The sequence below is a fragment of the Ascaphus truei genome, chromosome 17 (assembly GCF_040206685.1).
Source record: "Ascaphus truei isolate aAscTru1 chromosome 17, aAscTru1.hap1, whole genome shotgun sequence".
Taxonomy (NCBI): Eukaryota; Metazoa; Chordata; class Amphibia; order Anura; family Ascaphidae; genus Ascaphus; species Ascaphus truei.
In genome coordinates, this window is record NC_134499.1 from 30,104,690 (window position 1) to 30,117,398 (window position 12,709).

A 12,709-nucleotide genomic window follows, 5' to 3' on the forward strand; every position below is an offset into this window, starting at 1 on the left:
TTATTTCCATTCGCAGAGTACCGACACTTTTTTTTTGTTTTGTTTTATTTACGAACTTGCAATTCCCCTTCAATTTATTTTAGAAAACAGATCCCTCTGCCCATTTTGTTATTGCTTTAAAATGTATGTATGTATGTCTTTATTTATACAGCGAGATATGGGTGTGTAGCACTCCAAAAAATTGCAAATAAATGCGATACTTGCGCAATGCCAGAACTCCTGGTTCAGGGATGGCTATCTGCAGCAATCCAGGTCTACAGCAATAAGAAAGATGATCCAGGGCGCCACGGGTTTCTTTAGGAAAGAATTTATTCAAGACACACAACGTTTCGGCCTCACTTAGGCCTTTGGCCTAAGTGAGGCCGAAACGTTGTGTGTCTTGAATAAATTCTTTCCTAAAGAAACCCGTGGCGCCCTGGATCATCTTTCTTGTTGCTTTATTTATATAGCGCCATTAGTGTACATAGCGCTTCACATTGGTAACACACGTGACAATCATATAAATAACAAGTAATACAAATAACAGATCATGGGAATAAGCGCTTCAGACATAAAAGTAACATTTCGGAAGAGGAGTCCCTGCTCCGGGGAGCTTACAATCTAATGGGTGGGGAGAACGTACAGAGACAGTAGGAGGGCATGCAGGTAAATATGACTTTATAATATACAGTCACAATGGCTTAGCCTTAACACAAGTGAAACTTTGTTCAAGTCTGGCCGTACCAATAATATTCCATCCACTGCTTCTGTAGACCAATGTTTCCTCTTTGATATAGTTGTATAAACGCTTGTGAGATCCCGTGAGGTTGTGCTTTAGATGTTCTGGGTTTACATTTGATAAAGAATGCGAATATGTAACACGTTTGATTAACACCCTGGCAGGAGTTTCCACCCAGTGACACTCGGAGGTAACAAATACAGATGATCGTTTGTAAGGTGCCCTCCAAACTGCACGTAGAATTGTGTGCAGCTTTGTTTCCCGAGCATAACCATTTCTCCCCCCAACCTCCCCATAAAAATGGAGGAGCTATGGATATTTGTGTTGACAGTTACCTTTAAGCCATTCAAGTCCATTCCGTCACATTTTTGTGACTGGTCCACCTTCCAATCCGGAGATAACCAAAGCTGCTAAAAACAGGGTGTATAGGAGAGGGGCACCAGCATCTTCACACATTTCACACGTGTACATGTTGTACATATGTTGTCACGCAGGGTTCAGCAGTAGCTAAGGGGTGATAACACTGGCTGTGAAGCAAGTGACCCCGCTTCCAATTTCACGGCCATCCGTTTGTGACCTTGGTCAAGTCACTATCTCCCTGTGCCTCAGGCACCAAAAATTAGATTGTAAGCTCTTTGGGGAAGGTGCTCATTGTGCCTGAACAATTCGATGGTCAGCGCTGCATACAATGTCAATGCTATATAAGCAAAAATATATGTATTCTTTGTATTCTTTTGTGTTGGCTTCATCACATGCAAAGCGCTGTGTTCTTGGACTTTGACCCTTGTATGTAGATTTCTTGTTGAGTACAATCCGTATAGAACCTTGTCACATTCCAAGGGTGAGAGCATGGCAACAGAGAGGCGAGGTCCTAGTAAGAGCTGTTGGTAAGGACTCCACTGGGTTTGAGCTTGTATTGTGCAAAAGATGGAAAGCAAAACAAAGGAAGGTAGAGTTATTGTCTGTTGCAGATTAACCTCTTCATTTCTGCTGAATATATGTCCTTAATGCTGGAGGTAAGACCGGATCAGTGGGAAACCTTGGAAGAGGAGGTTGCTAAGTAACAAAGTTGCACACTAACAAAGTTGCACCAGTCACTCTGAGTGAAAGACGACAATGGGCTGGGGTGGAGAAGATGCCACCATTGGCTATCGTTTCCCAGTCTACCTTGCAGTGACATTGTATCCTGCCCCTCATCACCCACATACAGTACAACACAAGAGGTCCTTGAAAGTCAATTGTGAGAATGAGTTGCGTGCAGTAGGAGAAAGGCATTATTTCTAAAAGCCCAAGATTTCTTATATGAAACCCACCTCCCACCTGCCAGATCACAGGAGGTTTAGCTGCTACGTAGCCTAGTGGTGTCCTTCCTGTTACCATTTTGCTTCTGCGGGTAATGGATTTGGTGAGGAAGCCAAGAGTGTTGTAGGCTGTTAATAATAGGGTTAGAGGGGGACGGATAGATGGGCAGTGCACATCCCAGCATGGCAGGAGACACTGCATTGGTCTGCATGTTAGGCCCGCTTGAAGTCATTTGTCCCTTTGTGTCCTCTGCACCATAATTACAGTAGCTAAGAACAACTTCAGATCTATGACTTGTGCTTGCAAAAATCTTAATGCAGCCCTGTGTATAATGGCAGCGTTATGCGCCAATACAATATTACTGAGATCTTTGTGGGCAGGTGGAGTCTAGTAACAGTCAGTATTATTACACGGCAAAACTATGAAATGGACAACATAACAGCTCAAATGTAACATTGGGACGACTGACGCATATACAGTAGCAGGAGTAGATCTAAACACTTTGTGCGTGACTGAGGATGGGCCAGCGGGCTTGGTCTCCCTTCCAAAAGATGGTTTGTGATCTGACACGATCAGTACTTTGCATTTTGTTTTCTTATGTTGTTTGATGTGTGCTATTTTTGGGGGGCCCATCACTAATCCATGCTGTGCATATCAGTTTGGCCTCCTGCAGAGGAAGAAGTGCACGCAGAATAAGCCGCCCTTCCGAACTTATCGCTTGCTCTATACACTCTCCCTATTCTCGGTGTTCAGAGATCCATGACTGCGGCTGTGCTTCAGTGAGGACAGTGCTTTAATCCCCCCACCCCCGCTGCAGGGAATAAAATTCCATTTCATTTCGAGCTCAATTAATGCGCTGGTTCCAGGGATAAAGCAGGGCTCCCAAAAGGCAGTGACCAAATGTTTTGCGTCCCCTTTGTCTCCTTGTGAGTGTTACATTTAGATTAGTTTGCCAAGGATTAAATGTTTTTACTGTTGCTGAATCAGTAAAATAAAATCGGTGAAGAGGTTGGAGCTTAGTGCAGACATTACAGAATTATCCTTCCACTGCTCTGTGCTTTTTGTTGAGTTAAGCTTATCTTTTTTGTCTTGCACTGTGTGGCCATGATTCTTTGTGTGTGTGTGTGTGTGTGTGTGTGTGTGTGTGTGTGTGTGTGTGTGTGTGTGTGTGTGTGTGTGTGTCTGCTCTTTCATTATTCCTGTACTTTTAAAAGGTAGAGTTACTGAGAAACAATTAAGAAGTTGTTAAGAGATAATATTATTCAGAGCTAAATTATGTTTTTTTTCCTCACATCTCATTATGAATGGATGGCTGAATCTTCTTTGGAGAGTTTGTAATTCTATTGCCGCTAGCGCAATGCAGGCCCAGGACTCCCTGAAACGAAGAGCTTGCAATCTAATTACATCAAGCACTTCGCAGGAGTCTTGGGGTGGTATATGTGAAGAAGAGACCGGTGAGGTTTTGCAATCTATTCATACTACACATTTATTGTCTTAATACTCTTATTTGCCCATTGAAAGGTACAAGTCTACACTTCTCCTTGAGCAATACAACTACATCCCAAAATTTTTTGATGCACAAAATGACTTTGTAATGTGGTTTCGACCCCCCCCCCCCTGGCACTAGTGGGGTTACTGCATACTGTATTATTTTAAACTCATAGGATTATCATTGCTAACGTGTTGGGACTTTGTAGGAAGGTGGGCAGACAGGTGTATTCAACTTGCAGGGAAATCCTCTGCTTTTTCTACATTCCTTATCTCTACACTGTTGCCTAAAGCAAGGGTGCTCAACACCTGTCCTCAAGCCCCTCCAACAGGCCAGTTTTTCAGGATATTCCAGCTTCAGCGCAGGTGGCTCAATCAGTTCCTGCTTCAGCACAGGTGGCTTCGACTGAACCTCTGAGCCACCTTCATTGATTCATTGAGCCTGATGAATCATAGGATTCTGCGAAACGCGTTGCTCTCATCTGCGTGGACTTTTGATACCTGCCGGCCACCGTGGCTCTCTTGAGCTGCGTTCCAGCTGCGTTTCCAGCATTGAATAGCGGACGTGGTAGCATGGACCCATCTGCGCCTGAGTGGTTCTGGATTCTGCGGTCGCCGCCAAGGATAAACTTTTATGTGAGTTCTTGAATACCTTGTGCATTAAATATATTTATGCTTTTTCTAATAACGTATTCTCTGTGCACATTGCCTGGTTCTGTGGGACTTCCCCCCGTGACTGGGAGAACTTACAGCCTCCATATACCGAAGCAATCAGCTGCAGACTCATTTGAGGACTAAGCTGTTAGAAGAACACTGTAAAGATACCATCTAGGCCTTCCATGCTTACACACGGCCGTGTAAGTAGTACAATATAACTGCAGGTATTAACTATTATCTATACCAGCGGTGCGCAAACTGGGGGGGGGGGGAGATTTGTCTGGGGGGGCGCGGGCCGTTGCAGAGGCCCCGCGCTCTTCCCCCGGGGGATCGCGCGAGGCCTCTGCAACAAGGAAACTTACCTTGTTTCAGATGCGTCTCCATGGCAACGCGGCATCAAATGACGCCGCGAGGTCATGTGATGTGACGTCGCCGGAGTCAAATGACGCCACAGTGACGTGACGCGACCCTGGAGCGTCATTTGACGCAAGTGGAAGGTAGGAGAGGGGGCGCGAGACCGGGGGGGCCTGGCAGGGAGGGCGCAGCTTAAAAAGTTTGCGCTCCCCTGATCTATACAATCGCCACCATCTCTATCCCATCACTGTTGCTTTCTTAGCAGCTGTGTGTTTATCTCACTATCTGTGATTGTTTCCTGACACATATCTAGCTGATTAATTATTGGTTATTTATTCCATTTTGCGCTCCCCTTATCTCTTCTCTCTGAAGCTGGGATATCCTGAAAACCTGACCTGTTGGGGGGCGCTTGAGGACTGGAGTTAAGCACCCCTGGCCTAAAGGGCAGCACAGGGAGAAGATTTAAAGAGAACAGGAAGCAGTTTTTTTGGGGGGGGGGGAGGGGGGAATCTAAAATACTTGTAAGCCAGATCCATCTGAAATAACACTTGACAAATCACTTGTTTAGAGTGGACTGCAGTGACCTGTTTGGTAATTTGCAGCCCCGGGCAAGGCTAAGGTACCTCTCCAAACAATTAGGTCATTAATTCAACGGTGTCCTTCTCTTTGGAATAGTAATTGCTTGCATGTTCCCGGCTCGCACATTGCTTAGCGGGCGTGCGATTTAGTGTGTAAAGATTGCACGTCTCAAACTGGAGAACGTGTAAAAGAAAATCATACATTCATGTGTAAGGTGACAAGACTGCAATTACATGTGCAGCCGTGTCCCTGCTCACTTTGCCAAACGTTTCGGATGAATTGATTAAAAAGACACAAGTTGTAATTTTTAAAAAAAATTTAATTTGAGAACAGACAAAATCTTTTGCTTATTTCCTGGAAGCTGCGTACGATTTGCAAAAGTCCCTTTAATGGGACACTGTGCTTCAAGCACTAACTCACGTGTGCCCCACTTGTACTTTTTGGAAGTTAAGGCCATGCAGATTTGAAGTGGTTGGCAGGTTTTTGGGTGAATGAGATTTTGGCTCTTGGCTTTTCTAATGAATTATGAATAATGACATTTTTGTGAAATTCCCATGCTGCGGAGAGTTGTGTGCGAACGTTTTTAATCTCTCTGGAGTCAATGCTGTGTTAATCCTATTAGGCCAATAAAGGTGGGAAGGAGGTATGGTATAGTGGTTAAGTACATAGGCTGGCGACGTTGGCTCTAGCCCAAGGGTGGCCAACTCCAGTCCTCACGGGTCACCAACAGGTCAGGCTTTCAGGATATCCCTGCTTCAGCACAGGTGGCTCAGTCATAATGACCCTGATTGAGCCACCTGTTCTGAAGCGGGGATATCCAGAAAACCTGACCTGTTGGTGGCCCTTGAAGACTGGAGTTGGCCACCCCCTACTCTGGCTTTCTGCTCACTATGGGATTTTGGACCAATCACTTGATGTTCTACTCCTCAGAAATCCAGTAATAATAAAATCATGGTGATGAAAAGATTCATGTAGGACCTGAAACGTTGTGTTTCCCCCTCGTTATTTTAAATAAATAGAAATCTATTGCAAAGAGTGATGTGAGTAGAGCTTTTAACTAATTAGAGTCTGCAACTCCGGACAGACTGATAGAAATAGGTTCACCGGATACCACTCCAGATGTGGCTGCATGAATCTTCTGTATCTGTGAAGTGTTATTTGAACTTCATGTGGAATGTGTGTATGTATGTATATAGATAGATCTATATCTATATATACACACTACACGCGTGTGTGTGTGTGTGTGTGTGTGTGTTATTAATCCTGTTCTTCTGGTTATGATAAACCTGCTCGATCAGACTGTCTGCCTACGGAACCAGATTTGCAGACCGTTTGATGTTAATGTTTCCTCTGTATCCATCATCATTCACACACTGTGCTGGAAGTGGGAGCATACACGTCAGTGCAGCCAGCCCCCACCCCCCCTTCTCAGCAGCCTGTTTCAATGGGCTGTCTGACACTACAAGTCCCTGTTGCCTCGACCAAATGCTGAAATGGAGAGAGATCCTTCCATTAATAAAGGTTTCATTAACTTGCTTGCTCTCGCACCTTGAATAAGTACATCAGATTTCAGTGTTTTACTGAACTGAAAACTCACACAGCCTGTCTCTGAGATTGTAGTTGTAAGAGCTCTTTATTACACCTTTGATCCAAATGGCCCGTCTTTAGGAGAAATTTAAAAAATAAAGTGCTCCAATCTATAGTGCTTTTCATCCTAATGGGAGCTTAGCTTGCTTTTTTCTCTGATTTAGGCAACTTTATGCAGCTGTAATGTTCCGACTTATTCCTCATTGGGTTCCGTAAGGTAGAATTGCAGTGTAGTTAAAATGATGTAGCCTCATAATTAGGTAAAGTCATTGTGATCCAACCAGCAAACGATACGAGGATAAAGTATTAGGGACAGATGTACCTATTCTTTCAGAGGGAGGAGACGCTTTGCCGTTCGTCCTATGTGATGCACGGACTCTCCTCTCTGACCGTGCTTTACTTGGGTAAGAGCCTCGGGCCAGGGGTCATCAAAGCACGGTCCGCACTATCGTGTCCAAATCGGATTCCGCCGCGATAGCGCATACCGTGCTTTGATGATTCCCGGCCTTACGGCCTTATTTTATATATTCCGAAGAGACTTATTTTACTACTATTATTATTGTTGATTAGTTGGAAAGCGCCAACCTATTCCATAGCGCCGTACGATGGTGTACAGAGTAATGTATATGACAAAAAAACAGTTGCATACAAGTGAGGACAATCATGCACAGACAGGTAGAGGTAATGAGGGCCCCGCTGGTGAGAGCTTACAGTGTACAGGTGAGGGACAATGTGGAAACAAGAAGATAAAGTGGCTGCTCTTTGTAGGATGGAGGGTATCTCAGGTTGGAATATAGCCCAACCCGACATCTGATTCCATTAAGGTTTGGGGGGCACGGAGGAATTTATATAGGGTGGAGATTGGTCCAGCCACCACACAGCAGGCCACAATGAGGTTGGATGTTAGATGTATGCCAGATAGTCTTCCTTGAAAAGTAATTCTTCCAATATCATATTGATTTATTGATTTTTAATCATTTGAACCAGGGATCTTTCAAAACTTAACCTAGTTTTTTTTTTTTTTTTTTGAACCCCCATGGATCTGTGGTTCTTACAATACTTCGTTTTAATTGGCATTGTTCTTTTATGGATATTCAAATATAGCCACTGGAGTCGTCCAATAGAACGTTACAACGTTATCCCCTGATGACATTGCGGCTGCTTATTGGTCTGCCGGACTAAAGTCAATTTGGCATCCATTTTAATTTCCCAAATGTGAGCGAAAACACCAGCAACTAGACCGATATCTGTGAAACTGGGGGGTTCCCGGATCGAAGAATAACGGACTTAGGAATTGGCCCCCAAGCTATTCTGAGTTTAACGGGCCTGGTGTAGAGTATGGATCAGGAGAAGTGGGAAAAGAGGGGTGGAGACTATGTATGTGCAAAGTTCTGTTTAACACACACACTGACTTCCCAGAGAAGGCAGCAGCTAAAGGAAGTCAAACTTATTGCTATGTTCACGTGCTAATAAAAAAATTCTTCAAGGTGTCAGAACTCCATAAATGTGTCATCGACGCTGGATCATTTGGTCCAAGGAAGGACTGCTTTTTCCTACTAAATTCTCCTTCCAAACCGCCAGTGCTAGTTCTCCAATGCTCCAGTAGCTGTAAGACTGACAGCCAAGCCTCAAAAGGCACCATATCCAGCAATTTTCGACAGGAAATTCGTTCCCGCATCTGTCCTTTTAACACGGAGTGCCACCCCGCTGATCAGATTTATATGCACACATAAAGAGATAACATTTTATCTTTACCCACCTTTACTTGTTAAATATTTATGTGCTACAGACAGAATCGTAATGATTTAGAAGGAGACAGCATGACGCACGTAGAATTCTTCCTGTCACTCATATCTATAGGGGAGGGGGGGGGGGGATATTGACTGTTACCATTAAGTTAAAGTCCTGTAATGTTTTATTGAGTGGAACCAACTCTGTTAAAGAAATTAGAATTTGATTTGTAATGCAGGAAAGCGCCCAGGCCCAGAGTCACTGAACAGATAACTCCGTTATCTTTAAGGAATGTAAAAAAATAAGACTTCTGTTCAGGAATGAAGTAGGAATCGCCGCGTTAGTCCAGTTGCAGTAGCGCAGGGTAAATGAAGTACTCCTTTGCTCTGCAATATGTTTAGGAGATAAGTCGGCATTTGAATATGGACTTACGAGCAGGTGAGTGAGTTTTGGAGGGGATGGGATTTCTCCGTGGGGAAATTCTTCCCTAGTGCAGTGATATACACTGTCAAAACACAGATATATATACACACCACCATGAATGACTTCTAGCATGGGGGAGGTCACAGTAACACCACTGCAGGTAACATATTTTGGATGGTTTAAGGGCCCGTTTGACATTGCTGTACCACTACTCTCAGCTGCTTTATTGTTTTGACATTTCACTTAAACCTTTGTCACAGTTGCAGTGTTCGCAGGTATGTGGTAGAGACTTGACAGTTCAAACATACGTTGCTCTCGTTCCTTCCTCCAGTGACCTTTTTAGTCGTACTGTATATGAAGGCCGCTGAGCGTGTAGATGAAAGTTAAGGGCACAGTGGCAGAGCTACTGGCTCTCGCATCTTGCACTGTGAAGGCCATAATGTCAATGACCAGTCGTATTAGAAGTAACAAAGTAACCCGGGCTCGTTATAACACATGCAGGGACTTGTCCATTACTTCCGAAAGGGAGATGTAACGATTTCTCCTTTAGAACCAGCTCTGTATAAATTCTCCCGTGTCCTCTCTGGTTTGTGGACTGTAGCCTCATTCCCTCAGCAGTCCAGTGAGATGTAATCACACCTACCGGTAATGTATTCCTCACGCTCACCACGAAACGCCATCTGTTTTCTGCCAGTCCTCCCCCCCCCCCCAGACACTTGTGTAATGTGACACAATCAGGTTGAGGGGAAGGAACTATCTTGGTTTCTATCTGCCCTGGGGACTGTCCTGAATCCGTAACAAGATTAATGAGATGAAAGACCTGTTTCCACATTCAAACGAGATTGTCTCACCAAAGACATGAGTTTACAGGCCCTATCAGGTTGTACTCTTTATATTTGTGCACTGGTGTAACGCTGAAAGCTCAAGAACACATCCCTTCCCTCATCCCCTTATCGTGCCAGGCCTCTGCATAATGTTTATATCGTTTTCTCTGTTTACAATTAACTGGTTTTGAGTAGAAGAAGGCAGAGTACTTCTAAAATATATTCATCATCCTCTTTTCATTTTGGGGGGAGGGATAGCAAAAAGAAAAGAAAAATAGGCACTCATTTTTGTTGTTAAATTGTTTCTTAAAGCTGCAGGCCAAGCAATATCCTGTGTGTGTGTTTTTGTATTTTAATTAATCAGTTCTGTACTATGAGAAAATACTTGGAATATTTTTAATGTATTATAATGTAACAAACATTTTTTTGTTTCTATAGCAACCATTTACAAAGTCACAGCCCCTTCCTCTTCTGAAACAGGCTGTGGCACACCCCTTTTGGAACCCTGCCCTCTCTCTAGCAGTGCACCAATTGTATCTAGTGACTGCCTGGTCTCATGATCTTCCCCACAGAACTTTGCATCTTTGGTCCTCTTCTGCTGCACTGACAACCATTTAGTGAACCCCCGAGCCGAATCTTCGCCGATCGATCACAGGAGAACGGATCAATCATCAACTTGGCTAATTACTTATCATTGTGTCGATTTTTGTATTGATGCACTTATTAAAGGGGAGAAAAATACAATGTAAAAAACTAAATTGGAGCAATCCTTAGTGGAAATGTTCGGTTTGTAGGGGATGCAATAAACCGCTGCATTTTTGTTTAGCTCTTTTTCTTTTTTTACACAGTCATTCATTTATTAAGAAAAATAATCAATTTCTTTTATATTTATGACATCAATATTTTATTTTCTAGACAAAAACAGGTCTTCATACTTTCTCCTAGCCCTGCTGCCCCTTCTACATTACTGTTGGCAGAATTATCATACACCCAGTATCACAAGCAGCTGCCTAGGGGTCACATTTGACTCCTCCTCACATTCACAATGAAGCTTAAAACTTTTGGTATTTCCTCCGTAACATTGCAAAAATAGGCGCTTTCTTCTGTCGCTTTACTGCTAAAACTCTAACACATTCCCTTATTCTCTGCCGTCTGGATTATTGTCACCTTCTGCTGTCCGGCCTTCCTGCCTCTCACCGGTCTCCCCTACAATCTATCCCAAACACTGCTGCCATAATCACTGTACTCTTTCCTAAATCTGTCTCGGCGTCTCTCCTACTGAAATCGCTCTCATGGCTTCCTATTTAATCCTGTATCACTTAAAAACTTATCCTCCTCTCTTCCAAGGCTATATACTCCTTGTAGTCCGCCTTAACTTCTCACTATATCTCTCCTGCGTTCTGCTCAAGGATGTCTTTGGTGTCCCCGTTTTGTATCTTAAGCCCTCTCCCGCTTAAAACATTTCTCACTCATTGCCCCACGCCTCTGGAACGCCCTTAGCACACCAATATCTGATTATCACCCTCTCTATCCACCTTAAAGGTCTATCTCAAAACTCACCTCTTTAACACATTATTTCAGTAGCTCCCAAAGTACTTACCCCTTGCCTTCATACATACTTACTGTAACACCTGCTTCAAACTCTGTGCCAGTCAGTGTCGTTACTCACTGAGCCTCTCCCTCTACCTAAAGTATTGCTTCTATTACTGTTATAAAGCGCTATGTACATGGATGGCCCTATACAAAGATATACATCTTTCTGAAATTCAGCCCTAAGAAAATATAACATACCCCATATAGAATTTCAGGGGAAGGGGGAGGGGGAAAGGATATCAGACACTGTGCCACTCCTTTTTTTCCTTTCATCTACTTTTACCACATTCTACTTGGGAACTAGAGCATTAACACCAGATTGCATCATAATCCACTTGTACTGCATTAGGAAGGAGAGTAACAGACACTCACAAAGAATGTGTTTCTGTTGTCCGTGTCCCCAGCAGGACTTTTTTCTTGAAATGCTGAACACAAAAACCCAATCTTTATAAGTGTGCCTGTTACCTTCCTTGTTGGTTTTCAAAGCATGCCACCAACGTATCAGCTATTCAGCGCTAGTTCCTGCCGTTAAAATGTTCTATGATTTGTATTGTTGGCTACAGCTCTTCTCGCTTCTGCTCAACAGGCACTTGTGAGTTAATGATACATCTTCCTGGAATCCCTAGATTGGCTGTGACTAAGATGAATGACTAATTCACTGCGAGCATGCTTTCTGCTTCCAGTAATAAAAAGCTCGCCTCACATATTCACCCTGCTGCAGATGCGTCTCTTAAGGAGAACATAGAATAGCAGCATTCCTCACCAAGCCAAAATTACCTGATTGATGTCAGCTGTAATAATAAGGGAAGGCTACGTTGATGAGATTTCATTTAGAAAGAGATAGACTCGCCGACATGGCTCCATTGGCGTGTCACTATGTATGTGATTGTCAAATGTACCTAGGGGTGTTGCACAGTGTCTGCTGAAGGCTTTCCCTTGGAATATTTCTCCAGGTTGCTGTAACGCGTTGCCCAAAGTTGGGCGAAGTGCAGAAGACAATTAGTGCGGATGTTGGGCTTGATTTCTTTTGCGTTTCTCTTCTCTCCTCCACAGTAACCAACTCAAAAGCCATGGGTATGTCCTCGACCAGCTTGTAATATCTTCTGTACGTAGTCCATCAATCACAGGTTGTAACTGATTTGAAACTGAAGGTGTCCAAAGGGTTTTAAGAGGAGGCATGTTGAAAACCTCACGTTGGTAACTTGGATGAGTAGGAGAATGCGTGCGCTCACAGCGCAGTATGAAAGGAAACAGCCCCCGTAAATAACAGGGGTTTGAAATGATCTGAAACTCATAGTTTTGTTCTCGGAGAGTTTGCCTGTAACCAACTTTCTCTACACAATTAAAAACTTTCAACTCAGCAGAAAAAGAATGAATCAGCTGGTTGTGAAGGTACAGACATTTCTGATGAGTTCTTTAAAGCATCAATATTAGATAAAGATAATAATAATTC

General features: G+C 43.5%; 1 protein-coding gene across 4 annotated transcripts in view; it reads left to right on the forward strand.

The window, feature by feature from the left end:
- CHCHD6 (coiled-coil-helix-coiled-coil-helix domain containing 6) overlaps positions 1-12,709 on the forward strand; it is a 123,143-nt gene that overhangs the window by 58,392 nt on the left and 52,042 nt on the right. The window lies entirely within an intron of this gene.